The sequence below is a fragment of the Coloeus monedula genome (assembly GCF_965178545.1).
Source record: "Coloeus monedula genome assembly, chromosome: 7".
In the NCBI taxonomy this organism is placed as follows: Eukaryota; Metazoa; Chordata; class Aves; order Passeriformes; family Corvidae; genus Coloeus; species Coloeus monedula.
In genome coordinates this window covers 36,576,893-36,596,949 of record NC_138787.1, presented here as the reverse complement: position 1 = coordinate 36,596,949, position 20,057 = coordinate 36,576,893, and the positions used below count along the sequence as shown (strand labels likewise).

The following is a 20,057-nucleotide window of genomic DNA, read 5'->3' as shown; positions in this document are numbered from 1 at the left end:
CACAGGAAAGCCTGCATATCTCACACCTCTGGCACCTCCTTTCATGAAATTCAAAAAAAATTCTGTCAAGAATGCTATCAGCATGCTATAATTCCTTCATCCCAGGCACCTGGGTGCTAGAGGAGTGAGCAGCTACTCCATAGGGCAGGGATGCTCAGAGCAGTCTCCATCAGCACGCGGTGATGGAGGGGTGAGCTCTGAATTAAAGGAATTGACCCAACCACAGTGAGGACATAAATAAAGCTCGTGGTGCCTCGCAGGCCTGAGCTCTGATGGCAGATCTTTGTACCGACTCTTTCCGAGGCTCAGCAGCCACCACTGCCTAAATTATCTCATGACAAGTCCTCCCCACCAGCGTTAAAACGAAGTATCCATAAAGGATAGCACCCCCACAATGGCATGGCACAAGGACACAAATGCTCATACCTTACCCAAGAATCACCCGGGTGCGACTCAACGAAGGTAACATATTTCACTACAGTTAATTATCCTGGTTTATCCCAAGAAACCAGGTTTTAGGCTGTAATCTGCGAGGAAATCTGCTGTTCTAGTCCTAAATCCTCCCCTCAGCCTGGCGATTATCAGCTACATTTTTGTACAGGAGGGAATTAATGCCACATACTGCCTAAGCAGCTTTGAAGTCAAAAAGGCCCAGACCTGTAATAACTTTTGTGCCACGTTATTGATTGCAGGGGGAAGCGAGACCCTGTTGTCACCAGCAGTTCCAGGGGATCCTTGTTCCCTCCTTCCCTCCAGCCCCACTGCAAACCCCACCGTTATCCCTGGGTAGGGGACCCCAGGTACCTGCCAGCACTGGAACAGAGGTAGCAAGCTGGAATTACAATGCAACCTGATTTTCCCGTCTAGCACCAATCAATATAGATTTAGAGTTTGACAATAAGGCACCTTTTCAGCAAATGATTGTGTTTGTAGTAAAAGGCCATGCACAAAACAGAGGAAATGTTTTTTTCGGGGAGTTCATGTGTGAAAATTCCAGCAGTATTTATATCTAATTTGGTTATTAAACACTGCAATTGGAGTTCTATATAAAAATATTCATGTGTACATGAGTGTTTTGCACAATGCCTGTTGGGAAACACAAGCAAGGGTTTGATTGGACTTGGTAACGTGAACTGGGAGGGAATGGGAAGGGAATGGGAATGGGAATGGGAATGGGAATGGGAAGGGAAGGGAAGGGAAGGGAAGGGAAGGGAAGGGAAGGGAAGGGAAGGGAAGGGAAGGGAATATGGGGCTAAAGGAGAGAAATGATAAAGGAGAGAAAAAGGAGGAAAGGAAAGGGGAAAGGAAAAGACAGGAAAAAAGGAAAAGAAAGGAAAATAGAAAGAAAAAAAAAAGGGCAAAACCCTCCTATCGGAGCCATGCATTTATTCAAAAGCATTTCAATCTGTGTGCACATCTTCATCACTTCAGTGATAATTAAATCTGGGAATCACAGGTGATGTCCTCGCGCAGTCTCTTTGCCGGGCTCCCACCGGGCCAATGAAACGGGGCTCCCTGTGAGGCCTGTTAGCACAGATCAGGTGGTAATGTGGAGGGACAGATGAGCTTTAGCTGACAGATGGCAGGATGACCTGGAAAACCTGCCCCCTTTTCTGGGATCAGGCAGCAGCTGACAGGTATTATTTCATAAAATAACGTCTAAAAGGAATCGCCAGGGTCTTCGCATTAATCTGAGGCTGCAACCAGCCATGTAACGTTTATGTCAGAACAAATCTGTCTCTATGCAGGAGAAGGAAAGTGGTTTTTGATGAAGTTGTTCATAAATTTTAATATAATATGCCTGATGGTGTCAGATATAGTCTCATATCTCTTTTATATTTAAAAGCTCTAGTGAAACATAGAAATATTCAATCTCCGACAAGCTACTTTTAAATAACTAAAAAGTTAACCAAGGATACCTTACTGCTTTTCCCCATTTTCAGCAAGGAATTTGCATGTGTAATCTCCATGTTTTTAAATGAAAACATCTCAATTGCATGAAATCCTTTTTGTAATTGGTACTAAACAAAGGCACCACTAAAGCTTCTGCAAAGATGTTTTATAAAAACAAATGAATATCTGATGGGGGAAAATAAAAAAACAGTCTTACATGAAGCTGCTTATCAGCAACGACTTAATTAAAAACATCTTAAAAATCAATATATTTTTTTCCTCTTTAAAAACTTGAGCTGTGCCTGCTTTGAGGAGTAAAGCATCGCATTAAAATGCCCTCTCCAGACACATGCCATTTGAAAGTTTAAGCACAGATGAATATTTGGGGAATTCAAACACCTGGATCGGGTTTGGGCTTGCCAGCCCTCCCAGTCTTTTTGTAAAATAGAGACAAGGCAAGGTCGTGCTTCCCACCTCACTCCTTCCTTGATATGGCACCAGCTCGTTCAGCTACACCCTGATAAATTCAAGACTCGGTAATCAGCATTAATATGCAAGCAAGTATCAATCCAAAACCTGCTAATGAAAATGATTACACTGTTATATTCATCCGAATCTTATATGAGCTGCTGAGGGGCATTTTAGCAGCAATATGCCTGTCTCGCTGTCTTGGCGGTGCCACCTTAAAGACCCCTTGTTCACTTTTTTCTCTTTTATCATCTTTTAGCTGTAGAGAATCACCTGCTTAAATATCTCTAAGGGTACTAGTAAAAAAGAAAAACAACATACATAACAGATGCGCCAGTGAACCTTGGGATGAATGTATTATGGATACAGAACCATCATCACACACCTCATAATCACTTTTTCACCTGCCCATCTGGTGCAGACCTGTGGCTTGTTAGTAATGCACTTGGATACAGTAAAATGTGCTTGTCTAAAAAGAACAATTAAGCAGAAGCTCAAGCGATGCAGTTAGCGGGATTCGCGGACAAAAATTGGACAGAGGAAAACAGACACAGCCTCTTGCTTTTTGGAAAGGCATGCACCACATCTCCATCCTTGAAGAAGTAAGAGGAAAGGGCAAGTTTTTTGCTGAAGTTGAGCAAACCCAAAATGCCTTCTTTAAAAGGTCCTAAAGTATGAATCTTTCAACGAGATATCTTTCATTTATTTACCAAGCAAGCATACAAAATACAAAGGCCAGACAAGCTTCACCTCCAATGCACTATGAAATAGATATAAATTCTAGAGAATCAGCTTCTACCTCAAGAGGTTGATTTGTCACCTTAGACTCTCTATTAAGACATTGATGATGATTTCACAATATTGACACTTCTCCAATGGAAAACAGGTTGTTGTTTCATTGTACTCAAAAGACAAAGATTTTTAACTGCCAGTGAAATAGACTTGAAATCAGAGAATGAAAGGTGGAAAAATATCAAAACATTGCCACGTTATGAAATTTGCTTTCTCTTTACTTTCTCTTCGTACCTTTCCAATGTGAATCCCCTTCCGGCAAGTAAATTTAGCGAATTTCTTGGAATCTTGGTTACTATGGATGTCTGAACAAGGAAAATTTCATTTTTCTTTTGGGCACTAGACATATGATAATGCACAGTTTATCAGAAGACAACTCGTCTCCTTGAGATACACAGGGAATTAAAGCCATAATTCCCATGGATATTCATGACAGTTGCTCAGCTGGGTTTACCACAGTTAACGAAAAAAGATGTTCCCCAACATTATTCTTCTTGGTTTACCTGACCTAAAACCAGAAAACCTAAGAGATAGTCACAGATTCAGTGGCAGCTCTTGTGTCCTGGAGCTTAACTGCGTCAAGTACAAAGGTTGCTTTCCATGTATGGAAAAGCTCAGGAGATTGTGCTTTCTTTCACTCCACCCTATCTGTTGCACTGAGGAAAGAGAGCTGTTTATTATGAATTTTTTTCAAAGTGCCATCTCATACAAATTTCTGAGGCTTGAATTAATACAACACTTTATGTAGAAAAAAAATCAAATGCCTTAATTTACAATCTTGCGTATGAAAAATAAAAATTACTTCAATGAATTCCACCTTAAGTAGCTTTGAATGTGTGACAATCCACAAATGTTGCACCACCTACATACTGGGAGCTCAGTGGTTCCATGGGCACTTTTTAAACCACTGAGTATTTTTGAAAAGTTCGTCTCCTCACCAGTAACATGAATTCCAACACGTGTGTTTTAAGGAAACCATTTATTTTTATGCAAAGGCATAAACTGGCCTATGAACAAGGTTCTGGTTTAACAGCGACTTCAAAGAGTCCTGATGAACGAGCAGGTGGAAAGTGCACACTTAGGCAGTTCAAAGCACTACAGCCATGTTAAGCTGTCAAGATAGATGCAAGGCCTCCAAATTCCACCAATTATTTTTTTCCTCACAGAAATTTTGTTATTATTAATAGAGATACTCAGTGAAAATCTCTGCATGTATACAAGATATAGATATGTAAATCAATATTTGCATAAGGACCTTTACACTCCCCAAGTAAAAACTGTTTTCTTTGATTAGTTGAGTCAGCCTGCTGTATTAATTGGCTCTGGCTGTCCCAATTACAAGAACAATGGGGTGTTTCTCAGGTCTGCTACTGATGTTTGAGCACACCATAATTTTGAAGCTATCATATAAGCACAAAGTTAATTTTATCTCAAAATAAAAATAATACTGGTGTTCAGAGTTATGATTTCCACAGGGGAAAACTCAATGGAAATCCATTCTCCAGTGGCATGAGAAGTACTGACACAAATCCTACATACATATGGATAATTTGTAGTAATCAGACATTCCAAGCCCTTGCTTGAAAATTATGCTCTAGAAAGTGTATGTACACTTGTTCAAACTCCAAAGACGTATTTTGATTACTGATAAGCTCATTAAGAGGCTTGATTGCCTTTATATATAAAAAAAAATATCACTAAACTGTTTGATGTTTGATGCTAAAATTTGTAATCTAAATCTCAATCTGTAATCTCTTCTTACTCTTCTCAGGGTATACCTAGATCATACTAAGAATTCATCCCCCTTGTATTCAGTGGTACATATTTTATTTAGCTAAAAGATGGTTTGACTTGACCCACCAGACTTGTCTGGAGTACAGAGGACAACCATTCCCACAAATAATGTATTTTGTTCCTTTTCTTAATCCCTTCACCAGACTTTACTCAATAAGGATGCAACTTACATCCTTAGTAATAAAAATAAGAACTGATCTTTTCCAGTAACCACTCTATTTCTGAAGGGATTCAGGAAAAAAAATTGTTTTATCCAAAACAATACATAGAAATTTTGTTAAAATTTTGTTAAAACAGGTAGTAAAATATAATTGAAAGTCTGCAAAAATTTGAACTGTCACATCTAGCAGTGCAACACAATCTGAAAGATGGTAAATTTGTTCTATTTCCAGAGTACTGATAAACAAAACTGAAACCCAGTGGTTCAAGCAATCATTTATTTGTATAAATTAATAACTGGTTGCTCTTGTCCCCTTCTTCAACCATGTTTTGGGACAAAAAGAGAAGAAACTGTTACTGTATGTTGCTGTAAGGGTTTGTAGGGTATCTGATAACTAAAAAGTGCATTAACCAGAGACATATTTACCTTGCATATCAGAAAAACACCCTCCCAAACCTTCCAGACATCATCAGAAAACCTCAGAAATGTTGTTATTCAGAAGGGAACACCAGAAGTGGTCTTTTCCAATCTCCCACACAAAGCAGAACTATTGTCATGCTAGATCAGGTCGCCCGTGGTTTCGCGTAGCCGAGTCATGAAAATTCAAGAATATAGTCCACAGTCCCACAAGGACCCTACTCTGGTGTTGCTCCACAGTCCCACAAGGACCCTACTCTGGTGTTGCACTATGCTCTATGTAAATTTTTTTTTCTGATTTCCAGTCTGAGACTGTCAAGCTGCAATTTGTGACAGCTCAATCTGCCACTACTGGATATTCTACCATTTCTCTGTGCCCCACTCAGCCTGGGCAGCACACCTGGGATGGCCTCACCACCCTGTGCTGGGGTGGGATGAAAACCCCCTCAGTGTCCCCCTCATCCAGCTCAAGGTGTGCTGAGTTTTCAGCATGAGCACACCACGAGCTCATATTTAACCCCCATCAGCTGAGACTCCCAGGTCATTTCCAATAAGTGTGTTCATCCTCCAGTTAAATAATTACTAATTGTTTCCTGCAGCTGTTCCCTCAGGGTCTTCCACTGCTGTGGCAGAGAACTGACCCATATTAGATCCCAACAGAGCTACCATGTCCACTCATGGTCACAGGGCTCCCAGACGAGTAGCAATACAAGGTTACAGTATAATGGCCAATAAATTTTAAAGCATTCCCTATATTGCAAAAGCAGGTTAAGAGTTCTTATGTTCCTTAGACAGACAAAAGATATTTCTGGCAGAACCAGGTTTGTTTCCTTAAATTTTGCTTTCCATATGCTCAGGATAGTTATTTAGTTTGTCTCTGGTACTGAGGTGGCCAACAATGCAGTGCTATTTCAACTAATGAAAAAAGAGAAGTACAAGGTATGAAAACCTTATTCTAAAAATGAACGAAGCAGATGGGATATGCAATTCTAACTCAGTCCATTTGCATGTGTTTGTTGGTTGCTTTTTTTTTCTGTTTCCTTTCTCTTTCTTTTTTTTTCTTTTTTTTTTTTAAGTTCTAGTAGATTTATCTACTCGAAAAGGTCTGCTTGCAGCAGAAAGGAAAACCAATTCTTCCAGCTTTAGGGCAGGAAAGTGCATAGCTGCTAAGGAAGAGAAGAGATTATGCACATAACATCCTCACCTCCTACATTTGGCAGCTCCCTCTGCTTGGAAGCTGTCACCCCAGGCATCCAGCCCAGGGTGTTCTAGTCCTAGATATCCTCCTTGTACAGTCTCCCACTTCCTGGAGATGAACCAACACTTTGTGTTTGACTCCCCCCATCAGCTTCAGCTTCCCTCATGTCCCTAGCTAGCAGCATCAGAGACAGCTTATTCCAAGTTGGAACCTCCTGCAGCTTGCATTATCGCTGTATTTAAAGGGTAACGGCAGTAGCAAGGAGAGAAAGAGAAAGGAGAGAACACAAGGACTCAAACAGCCCATGCACAGGTTAAGAACACCTCCCTTCCTCACCTGTGAGAGAGCAAAGGAATGGTTTTCTCAGCATCCCCTAATGGATGTGTGATGTCTTGCAGGAATAAGCAACAGGCCATGCCATATTTCAGATAACTACCCAAACACCAAGGGAAAAGCTGCAAAAGCTGAAGAGTCAAGTCAACACAGGAAATATCCATATAAACACACATTTAATTTTTAGTATGAAACTTCAAATTCATTTTTGCAGACGATAAATTCTGTCTGTAGATAATTAAGATAATGTGCAATTGGAAGGGCTTTGCAATTCTTTTGGTCATTGACCTGTCTTTTAGGTAAGAAAAAGAATCTCTTCACCTCAATCAAAGCTTCATGAAAGTTCTCCCATATTTCTTTTCTAGGCTTCCAGGGCACACTTTATCATGGCTAGTCATGGTCAGCATACAGGAGGGACCAAGATGCATATGTTTTGGTCTTTAGCCTGTAACTGGTTTTACTTTAAAATATTTACAAATCCTGGTGACAGCAGATAACAGGAAAATGTAGAGAAAGGGAAAAGTTTCTTGCAGATTCCTCACATCATGTTTTCTCCGTTTGTGTATGTGGAGAAATAAAAAACAACCTACCCATGCCTATCCTTTACATTCTGCACTTCCCACATGGGTACTCCATTTAATATTTTCACGTGCCAATAGACTTTTCTATCTCCGCAGCTCCCTCCAAGCATTAGACTGAATCACAAAAAAATATTTTTCAATGATTGATTGTAGTAAAAGGGCTGTTGAAGAGCATGTGTGAGAAGAGCATCACAACACCCTCTCAAGGCCCTTGGAGGGTGCCTTGAGCACTGTAAGTTAAAAGAAGAGGAAAATAACCCTGAGTGACTGTGTTACAATAGTCACTTATTGCAAGCAGTGCTGAATATCTATATCATCCTTCCTTTCCTTCTCAGTTTAGACTTTCACACACTTTTTTTTTTTTTTCCTCCAAAGATTATCATCAGTTAACAGGCTTATTGCTGGGGAGGTTACTTTAAAGAACGGGAGGGACGTATGACTACTTTATTTTGGTTAAATCTGGATCTCTTGATTTACTTTTGCAACCACAGAACAAATTGACAAAGCAGAAAAGTAAATGCAAAGAAAGAAGACAGCAGCCAGTGTCACTCTGGGTCCTGTGGGATTTTCCAAATTGCTAAAAGCTGTCACCATAGTCTGAACTATCAAGTGTGAGGCACATGCTGTTGTTAGTTGTTAAATTTAGTGCCACTAAGGGCTACTCCTAAAAAAAGCCCCAAACACAAACAACCTACCAGTGTCTAAAGCAGTCAGCATCTAAAGCAGATATTAGTAGAGTGATTTCCTTGTGAAGAAAGAGTAGAGTACTAAGAGGATTTCTATCTTGAGTATGATGAAAGAAAAGAGTTATCATGAAAATCACAATATCTCAAAGATTCATGGACTTGTCTCTATGTCCCAGCAGAAACCACAGGGAATTTGTGCTGGGCAGTTGAGTGCTAGTTCATGACATATTTGTTCCTCCTGCTCCTTGATTCACCTGGTAACGTGCATTGACTATATAAGTTGACTGCAGCATACCGTAGGTTTTCTTAATATTAATTTTATATTCGGCAATATCTATCATGGCTGAGGATGTGGTTTAGGTTGCCAGTGTCAAGAGAGGTGGTTCCCACCACTACAGAATACAGAGCTAGTAATCCACACAATATTATTCATTATGGAAGTTGCATCTCAAGAGCTTTGGCACACACATTAAAAATGCTGAATACGTCAGAGACACCTGATATTTGAGGAAACCTTTCTAACAGAGAGAGGTGCTGAGAGCTTGACTGAAACCAAAACCCTCTCAAGGTGCTGGCATGAGACGGCAGAAGAAGAAATGGCAAAAGCACTGAACCTGATACAGTGGGATGTGGCGAGGGCTGAGTGAGAAGGGTGAGAACAATCCCCATCCAGAGGCAGAAGTGTCCGTAAATCAAAGTGTGAGGATACAACACACACGTCCCCCATGACCAGGACCTCACCAAGAGGTGCCAGCTGTGCGATGGAGGCGCTCAGGAAGTCTAGGATTCCTCAAACATCTGCTGGTGCCATTAAGAATGAGAAGTAAATCCATACTGGCATTACGTGAGATTTATTTTTCCGCATTAACCCCAGCAACAACTGCCAAGTTTTTTGCTCACTTGCCACACAAGTAACCACTGAGTGGTGTAAGAATGGGAGCCAGATGAGAAAGTACATGTAGAAAGATCAGGATTAGGACAAAAAAAAAGCCAGTAAGTGGCCAATGAAATAAAGACAATAAAATGCAGGGGGAAGGCTGCAGAAAAGGCATTCAGACTTCTCTTAAGCTACTGCTATAATGAGAGGGCATATTATTGTTTCTACAATATCTTTAAGTTCCAGGTCCACTCAGAGCAGAAGACAGCTGCCTGTTTTACTAGAGTATTTTTCTTTATTCTGTTGAAAACTACATTAAGGTTAGGGAGGCCTCACCAGGGGGTCGATGAACAAGACTCACATAAGTGCCAGCTAAATAAAGAATAAGGGTGTCATCCCCACCACACACAACACTGTAGCTATGCCACATTTCCCCTGTATTCTCCTGATCTCCTCCTAAGACCCTTTTGTCCGTGAGAACCTCAGAAGGGTGTGCAGTGAGCAACATCTTTATTTCCTTGCTTATGAGAATTTGATTACAAATACCTCTACATTAAAAGATAACGAGGTCCGAGAGGGAATTAAGCCCCTTATTTTTGCAACAATGTGGTCCATAGTGCTGAGTTAAAAGCTACATTAAAAAAAAATTCTTCAAAGACGAATGTCATTTATACAGTGCAAATAGTCCCTCTGCCACATGATCAGGCTCTGTTCAAAGCAGAGGGAAGCTCCTGGGTGTATCTTGTGCTCCTCTACACATACTACATACGTCTCTCCCAGCCGTATTGTGTCTTACAGTTTAAGCAACACCTAAGTGTCATAGCTGTGTGATGCTTATTTCTAGGTCATGCTGGTTTCTCTGTGCATCGTGAGTTAGGGTTTCATAATCATTTTTTCAGCTCAAGTCTGCAGACAAAATCTGTCTTTTGTGTTACTGGTTACTGTTACTTCACTCCTTTCCTTTTGGCATGGCACTGTCTATTCTTTTGTTCTTCATATCTAGAAATAAAAGGGTCTTGAAACTTTTTGACATAGTAAGAGCTTGCATCCTTTTTGTTTTATGTTGCAAGAGGAATGCTTTACTGGGAATACTGGTACCCAATTTTTAAAATTTTTTAAAATTCCTTTTCAGGTTGCCTAAAGGATGCAAGTAGGCTCAGGTAGGAATCATTCATGAGATAACTGACTAAAATAATCACAAAGTATTTTTGGGTAAAAGGCAGTATTTACTGAACAGATACCAAACTGCATTTTTATATCATAGAAGGAAATTCCTTTGATTAAAATCAATACATAATTTCCTTTGTGAAAGTTTATTTATGGTGCCTTTGTAGCTTCTTCTTTATATATCTGAGTGAATTGATTAGTTCTGCATGGAATGCATCGTTATGCAGAGTTTCTTCCCACCTTTGCAGCTTGCATAACACAAAGCCTCTGTAGGACACATAATTATGGACATTAAAGTGTGCTATACTCATCTTCTGCCACTGTAGCAGACTAAAAGAAGGCTATAAAATCACAGAAATGTCACAGTAAATATTGGTTGCCTTTTCTTCCCACTGTTAGGGGCTTTTTCTCCTAGTCTGGAGGACAATGGTTAGAGCTGCTCACCTACCATGAAGTCAATGTGTTTTACCAAGATGTTTTAGTGAAACCCTCAAACAACAGCACACACAGTCAATGAAGCAGCTGTGTAAACTTCTCTTGATCTGACTCTGGGTCTGATCTTGACCTGATCTGGGTCACCTGGGCAAAGACCAGGTGTGAAACACACCCCTTGCCATGATATGAACATGACAAAGTGATATTGTACTGTATTGTGCTACTGACCAAAGTAGGATCTGTGGCATGGCCAGACCACAGATACTGCAACCGTGGCAGCAGGAATCATGAAGAAGCACCGGATACAGCTTTCTGTCTTCCCTCATTATCCAAAAATAGTGATTCTGTCCCCTGAATACACACTGTTTTTGAGCCAACTTGCCAAATCTAAATGATACCCTATTTCTATTCATGAGCTACTATGTGACTGCTCTAAGTTTCAGCACCACATCCCTGTAGCAATTGGGATAAGCAGTAAAGAGCATAAGATAAAAATACACTATTTTCACCTTATTTTAAGGCTTTTCCCAGAACATCAAGGAGCAGTAATTAAAGCCACCACTCAGCTTCACCAACAGCAAGTTGGTGTTGGTGAATTAAGTAAAGCACTCTGATGATGCCAGCGATTATATTAATCCACTTGACTGAAAGAGGATTCATTTCTTGAATGAGATGAAGATATGACTGGATACTCATTTATTGCTGGGTTAGCAAGGAAAAGTGACCACAGAGTAGTACCAGTCCTTGGAAAGCTCTGTTTAAGACAAAGCTTTATTAATTGCTTCAGACATTTGTCTTGCATCAGATTTCTAATTTGGGTTACGTCATCGTCACATTCCAGTTGTACCCTTATCAAACAGGATGTGTGTTTGCAGCCAAGAAGCTAAAAAGTTATAGGAACTTAGATGGAATCTCATGTTTCATTTCTGCATATGAAATTCTTGTTTGGATAAGCTACAGGATTCCATTCCAAATCTCTGAGATCTAGAGAAAAGCGCTTTAAATGTATATACAAATATACAAATCAAAATCAATAACCTACATGAAATCTTGTCTCAGTGAACAGACATTTCCACAACGTTGCTAGAGGAGAAGCTATCAAGAGGATGGATCAAGGCAAATTGAAAAGACGTGGTGCTGCAATTCAGCGTTACCAGAAAACATTCCAGAATGAATTAACCTGTAAATAAATTGTTTAAATGACAATAAGAGTACCCTCACTCATGGTTATATTAGTATTGTTTCCTAATAATCTTATTCATGGACAAATTTCACACAGATGAAGTGTTTCTTCAATGCTAATATCAAGACTTTTCCTGTTTACCTCCTTGTTGCTGCAAAGCTCCAGGTATTCACAACTTCTTTCTAGCCTAATGCTCAGGATTGCCTAATTTAATTAAAAGACTCAGAGAAGGAAATTAAAAAGAGGACATTTTAAGGGCCTATCTTGTAAGGATGATGTAATTGAGAAAGAAATGGAAAGGATATTATCTGGGTATGAAAGAGCCTTGTAGTTCATGTATTTTCTGCCCCTTGGGACTCTGATTAAAGCCAAGGTCTACTAACCTTGCTATAAACTCCATATTTATTTTGATTGACAAAAGCAATGATACAAAAGCAAGTTTTTTGAATCAATTACAGGCTATAGATCCTAAAGAATTTAATAAAGATTTAAAACAAACATATTTTTAGCCAAAGGTAATACCAATTAAATTACAGGTTTCCTAACATGAAATACTGAATATGTGAGTAGGTGTTGGACTGGGATCATGGTCAGTTATTGAGGAAACCAAACAAATTTAATGCAGGATGGAATTTGTTCCTGCACTCTTGAAAGCACCAGGGTAGCTTCTCTTAAGAACAGGTACATGACAAATATGAACCTTCATCTTCAGAATGTGCAGCTACCCAACCACCAACAGGCTTGGGATCATAAGTCTAGAAAATATTTTAGCTGTGTTCTGTAATTTAGTAACATCATTTGGTTACACTCAGAAGTCATTCAAGAAATTTAAAAATATTTTAAGTTCTCAGTTTCAGTGAAGAGGAAAAACGTGTAAAAATAGAGTAAATGTGCTAATATACATGTGTTTCTTATAGCTTTTGGATCACCTCACTGATTTAACTCAAGTATGTCATTTTGTGATAATCAGAGTCTAAAGAAACAGGATGTGATCATAACTATCACCCACACCAATCAATTAACTACTTTTTCCTCAGTATCCCCTTCTATTCATAACCCTGGTTTTGACTAGAAGTTTCTAAAGAATGTTACCACTCATTGGCAGAGCAAAAATTAGCTTTTAGTGACAGAACCAGTTAAAAATGCTTTTTTAATTTATAACCTCAGTAGATTTTTCTTCCCTTGCTTTGCAACATAGAAATGTGCCTGCAATAAAGAGCATAGAAAATGTAAAATGTGTAATACATAAATAGATAAATAATGTATAAATAAATAAAATTTATATTGTTGACTGGCAAGGGTAAATTTCCTATATTTTTTTCATAGCATCCCAGAAGCAGAAATAGTCTAAATGATGAAACAATGGTGTGGGGTTCTTTCCCAAGACTTCAAGCAAATTGTTGTTAGCATTTCTTAGATTAGGACAATACTGAATTTAAGTAGTCCTGACCTAATATACATACCAAAAAATCCCATCAGTTATACTGTCCCTGGCTCTGCAGAGACCAGACACTGAGCAGGTTACCAACAAATTACTCCAGAGTTTACCCTGAGTCCCACTGGATGGTGCAAACTACAGGTGACAAAGCAATTTGAGCGGATGGTGGGATTACCCAGGACAACCTGCTGGACTGCTCCAGCCTCCAAACTGCATTTCAGCAGAGAAATAAGTGAACATACAGGGTCACATGTACATGTGTATGACTACCTTCACTTTTACATTCCATTGTTCTGATTTTCCAGAAGGAACTGAGGCACATCCAGATTATCTTTGGGGTTTGTTCACCTACAGCTCTTCCCTGACCTCACTTAAATGATTTTCCTAACAAACGCCTACAGTACCTTCTGCCTAGCTTGGTTATACTAATAATTGTGCATTAAAAAAAAAATAAAAATGAGAGATTAGAAATGGAGGAACCTAGGGAAAGTTGGTCAAATGCTGAGGAGAGGTTTGTAATTTGCTATACTATTTCCCAATCTATGTATGCCTTATTGGTTTGTGTAATCAATACTCTGTGATAAACCTTCAAACGGTTTAATTTTAAGTTATTCCATATGTAGGTTAAACTGTATGTATCTCATCATTTACTGCTTTTGTATGCATGCTGAACTGTAAAACATTTAATAATATATATGGGAAGTAAGCCAACACTCACTGGCATAGAAACCCTGGAGAATGGTGAATAATAAATAAAACCACTTCTTCTCTGTTAGTAGCATGTGTCCTGGCTTATTGAGTCCTGCACTGATATATCACTTTTAGGAATTCACTTTGTCAATCAAACTTAAAAATCCTTCCTAAACTTTCCCCTAGTCTTTTGCAAAAAAACAATAAGATAAAAACTTCCAAGTCTGAAATGAGACCTCTTCTTACATCTCCTTGGGGGGAATCAAAGGCTGACAGTCTGAATGTGCAGCACGCAAGAATCACAATATGGAAATCATGCCAAAATGTTTAAAAACATAAAAATAACAGATAAATAAGTAAATGGAATCTGCTGTCTAATGCAAAAACTTGGCATCAAGTCAATTTTAACCTTTCAACTTTTTTAATTTATGCAGCAAGGGATTCTGAAAGCACCACAGAGAAATTATTTTTATCCATGGAGAGAAGAAATGAAAGAATTTGAGACTCAGGTAGATACTTTCTACTAATCCCTGGTCAGTAGGAACACTGTGAGATCACAAACCTTTTAGTGACTAAGCGTGAACACATGGAAGGTTGGAATTAAAAAGAAATGGACAACCAAATTCTGTATAGTAGCTAAAGTATTGCCAGATAGAGGTGCTGAAAACATTCACAGTAATACTTGTTTTCCTGAACACCACAGAATAACAGGAAAGTAAATGCCACCAAGACCATGCTAACAAGAAGGTGAAGACCACAAAATATCTATTAACCCTCCCTGTTTGCTTTTTTTTGACCCTGGAAACTCTTGGAACAGTCACTATGTTTTTCTTCTGCACAAAGACAAAAGAAAGGAGAGACATTAAGAACAGTGGCCAAACCCAAGCTCAGGCATCCACCAGAGGAGTACCCTGCTCCCATTCCTTTATGGAAGCATCATGCAGGATACAGCAGCAATGGAGGTTGAAAAGCATCACAGCAACACCACAGGAATCTGGGGACTCCAAAGGGCCATTCACAGAAGGAGCACAGCTGATTTCCAGTAATTTGGATTTTTGAAAAGAAAATTATTTAGCATAGGTACTGCCATAATGACGTAAAGTCATTATTCATCTCAAAGTTTACTTTTCCTAATTTAGTCATGTTCTTTTTTTTCCAAACCGGCAATCTCCTAAGGAACCCTGTCATGCAGAAAGTCTCTCCTAGCAGGGCTGTGCTGTGGAGGACAGTTCTGAAAGAAGCAACACCTTTAGTACAGATGTTGGGGATGCTGAACATCCCCAGCTTTGTCCATTGCCAAGTGACAGGGAAATATCTGCAAAGAAAATGATTTCAAAATAGAAATACAATCCCTACAGCTTCCTGTGTCAAAGAGAACAACTGGCACAATATTCCTTTTGCCATCTTAGAACTGAAGGAGGAATTAGCTTTTGAATTGAATTTCTGAGAAAGAAAATAGGACATATTAAAAAAGATATAAAATCAGAAAGCACTGGATAAAGCACCCCTATATGCCTAGAAATTAGTAAAATTAGTGACATAACATAAATTCTCTCCTGCCACTGGAAATATTAAAAGAAAAAGGCTGAGCCAAGGGAGAGGAAAAGAAGCGGATGGCAAACTCAAAACCTTCCAAACATAAATCAACATCTCAACAGGAGCGTGTGTGCTGTCCATCCATCCAGCAGCAAATATAACAGCAGTTAAAAAGGCCAATTAGCCTGAACAAGGACGCTCAGAATGATCAAGGGAGGAGTGCGAGCTGTGCAATATCAGATACAGAAGGGAATGGAAAGATTACAGGATGAAGTTGAGAGTGTACAAAAATGATAAGAAAAGCAAAGGTGGAGAATGAAAGGAAGATTGCACAAGATGATAAAGATAAATAAAAAGACATTTTTCAAGAACATATAGTCCAAGAGGTCAGTGAGGAAGACAGAAGGTCCTCTAAGAGATGGCACGGGTAATTTATTGACAGCAGAGGTAGGAACTGATAAAAAAAATATATAAAAATGAATGCTTTGCCTCACTGTTCACAAAGCAAGCTGGGGGCAGCACAGCAGAAATAGACGTACTGCACATTTCCCAGGGGATGAAAAAGACACACTGAAGGAAATTAAATCACTGTAGAATAGGTGATTGCCTATAGTTTGACAATGCTCTGGACAGACAGGGCTCTGCCGTGTGTAAAGAGAAAATCTTTATTACAATATACCTAAAAGCCTGCTTGCAAAGCAACAGCCACATCAAAACACAAGGTCAAATTTGGGCCCCACGTTTATGAGCAGTTCTCCACGGGTGAAGCAGAGCTACCTGAATGGATGTGGACAGGGATAAATTAATTATATGAGCCATTGAAATTAACTAATCTACTGTCTTTGAAATCAAACCAGGTATTAGAGAAATCAGTTTTGAGAAATATCAGAAAATTTCCAACAACAAGCAAATTTATCATTGACAACCTGAGTGAACCTGAAGTCCAAATCACACCCCTTACTCTCGCAAATAATCCTATTAATTTAAATTTAATTATTCACACCAATAAGGCGAGGAAGGAATAAAATTTCCTTTTTGTTCATTACATTTAATCACCTGATTTCTTTCTTTTCTCGTGTATTAAAAGTAAAAAACTAAATCTTCAGAGGGACACAACCTCCCAAGGCTTGCCTGGACCCGCCCCCAGCTCCACAGCCTCTCTCCAGCGCAGGGAGCCAGTGGCTCTGGCCCTGGAAAAAGGACAACTTGCAAAATTCCAAAGCCCTAAATACTTCATTTCATAAATCAGTTAAGGAGCTAAGTGAAAATAATGCCATTGTTTATCGCATCACTAACAAACCTAAGTGCTTAAAGGAAAGCAAATTAATATTAAGGACATTCATAAATCTCGCCCAAAACATATATTATACCAATTTACAGCAGCTGAGAATCCGGCCCTTTACGATATAAAACATACACATGTTTTCTTATTCAACAGAGTAGTTTCAATTCTAGTGTAAAAATAAACCTTATTCTGTATCAGTGCAATTTCATATGCACAAGTCTTTCAGAAGGAATTTCAATTAAGTTAACATTATGTATGCACCCATTACTGGCACACAGTGATTGGTCTCTGACAGAAGGGAATGGACATATACACTTCTAATGTACTGCAAATGATCAATGCTATATATTTCTCCCTTATTCTTTACAAATAAATAATGTTTCCAAATGTAAGTGATTTTAAGAGTCACTTGGTTAATCCATTATCTGGTGCTTCCAAACAGTAACATCCTTCAAAATAATACAGGTTTTCTGGACAAAGAAACAAATATATTGAAAATCCCAAGAGAGCGATGGTCAGAGTTAAGGGTATGGTGTTTACATAAATTGAGCCTGTCTTTCTGCTTGATCAAAATATAACTTTAGCTGTGTTCTGACTAAAATGGATTATGTAATTAACTATTCCTTTTTAAAATTACTTTACATCTTTAAATGGTATGATAGATAAGTTTCATAGAATCCATTAATGATTTATGAGATATATTTTATTTTATTAATAAAATGCTTAGCGAGAGCTTAATCTCTCAAAATTTAATACAATGATGCATGTGCTTTAAATTAAGTCCATGGTTAAATACTCTGATGCATCTTGGTGCAAAGGTTCACCTTGTAGGGCTAAGTCTACAGTTATGTTTTGGGTAAAAATAAATTAAATGTTTTACACCACATGTACAAACAAACCCAGATACACACACACAGAGTAAGGTTTGTGTATTCACTGTATTTCTGTAATCTTTTGTATATGACATTCCCTTTCCCCAGATATTTACATTAAACAGATGGCACACCCTTTACTGCAGTTGACCACAATTTGGCTGTTTACTAAATATTTTTTGAAATTATAGATTTTTGAGGATCACTGTCTTGATTTAGAATAGATTAAATATTTAGAAAGGCAAGCCATGCTGTGATTATTATAAGCAACTGTTATTTTTTTCTGTGCAGAAGCATTGTGCTTATCATTACATATTAGGTATCTTGTAATATATAATAATATGGCTAATATTCCCTCAGTATGAAGTTAATTAAATAATTAATTAAATTAATCATCGTCACACTGTTAGCTAAAATTCCATAGAGTGGCATATTTTAAAAACTCCAGTTTTGTTCAGTGCCTCGCTCAGAGAAAATATTTTTCTCTCCCAACCCTGAATACAAGCATCCTTTAAAAAAATTCACCAGCATCGTGCAATAAAATGAAAAGCAAGTTCAGCTTAAATAACTCTCTTTTTACTAACTAGTATATTAAATGTAGCTTTTAATTATTGGTTTTGATTATTTTTGAAGATTTTTGTATTTAGATGGCACACACATTTTCAATCATGTCTTAATTACTTTTAAAAATGCTGCACTGGCTTAGGGACAAGACAGATAACTTGTTAAGCATTTGAAATTTCTGAGCTGTTTTCTCAGTTCTGGCAGTCAATACCCAAGTCCAGATTGTAACCTCCTTTCTGCCTCCAAAGCCTGCCTTGGCTGCGTGTCCAGTGAGGGATTATGGATTTAGCAAGGAAGGTAAGTGTGACTACAAGCATTGGCTCACCATCTGCTCCCCAGCAGAGTTTGGGCCAACCTGCATAGCCTGCAGCAAGACCAGGGCACTGTTCTCAAGCCAGCCCTTTCCAACCTGGCTCAAGAAACACATCACATTCAGTCAGATGATTAGGTCTAAGTAGTCCATATGTAACAGAATATTTTTCCTAAATACCAAAATGAAAACAAAATGAATGCCATTTTTTTAATTCTCCTTCCTCGATACATCAAGTTTTACACAAATAAATACTCTCTTAAGGTTTATGCAAATTATAGAAAAATAAAACTATGCATTATTTAGCAGTTCTCCTATTTCAAGATCTAACAGACTTTATTCACAGCATGTTTTTCCCTAGTTTATGTTGGCCTTCTTTTCTGATTCTACTTTTTAATTCATCTTTCTAAATTATTCCTTTTTAAATCATTATCTTATGTGACTTCATAGATTTTCATGTATTAATCTATTATTAATTTTTTTACCATAGTCAACTTAATCTTAAATTGTTTAAATCTCTTTTAAGTGTAAACACTTGAACATGGACAGTTTTTAAAAATATGATGCTCTTTAACATTTTGGAGCATTTCTATTTGTAGCTTGTAACCTTATTCAAAAAGTTCTTGCTAAATATGTTCTCTCCTATTATAGGTACTTTTGACAGAATTATCAAGTACCACATGTGACAGGCAATAGTACTGGTTAAGGGAAAGGGAAAAAAAATCCCACACATATTGAGAGGGGGATACATTTTGTGTTACTGAAAAATATGTTTGTATTTTACATTAAAACCTGACATCTGCTTGGTGAATATAAATCTAGATTAATACACCACCCCCCCCCTTCCTCCTTTTACTCATTCAGTTTTCTTTATGCTGATTCAGGTTAAGATTTTTTATTTTCATGAACAGCTACAAAGAATGCTGTTAAAAACAGCATTTCCCTCCCTCCAGTACAGCCCGGAACATGAAAATAAGCTGAACAAACATCTTGCCCTTTTTACTTAAACTGTTGTCTGCCCGACTGCTGAATGCACACAGAAAACAATCTAAAATTGTATAACCCATAATAGAGTATATTAAATTACAACATTGGTCAGTAATGGAAACTTATTCCCAGATATGAATTATTTACAGCCCATTTAAGTAATCCATATTCAGGTGTGGCAATGAAAAAAAAAAAGTGCAACATAAATCTTTAATGTTGACCGGTTGAGAGAGCAGAGCTGAGGATTACAGACATTTTAAAGGGAAGAGGGGGGAAAAAAAAAGCCCCTAACCAAATTGATAGAGCCTTTTCAGTGGCTTACTGCACCAGCGTGCTAATAAATTGACGGATGGCATGTCAGGGGTATGAGTTGAAATCCCAGCATTTCTAA

The 20,057-nt window shown here is 38.3% G+C and overlaps 1 protein-coding gene across 1 annotated transcript in view; it reads right to left on the bottom strand.

The window, feature by feature from the left end:
* ARHGAP15 (Rho GTPase activating protein 15) overlaps nt 1–20,057 on the bottom strand; it is a gene marked incomplete at its 3' end in the record, with an annotated part of 304,078 nt that overhangs the window by 180,381 nt on the left and 103,640 nt on the right. The window lies entirely within an intron of this gene.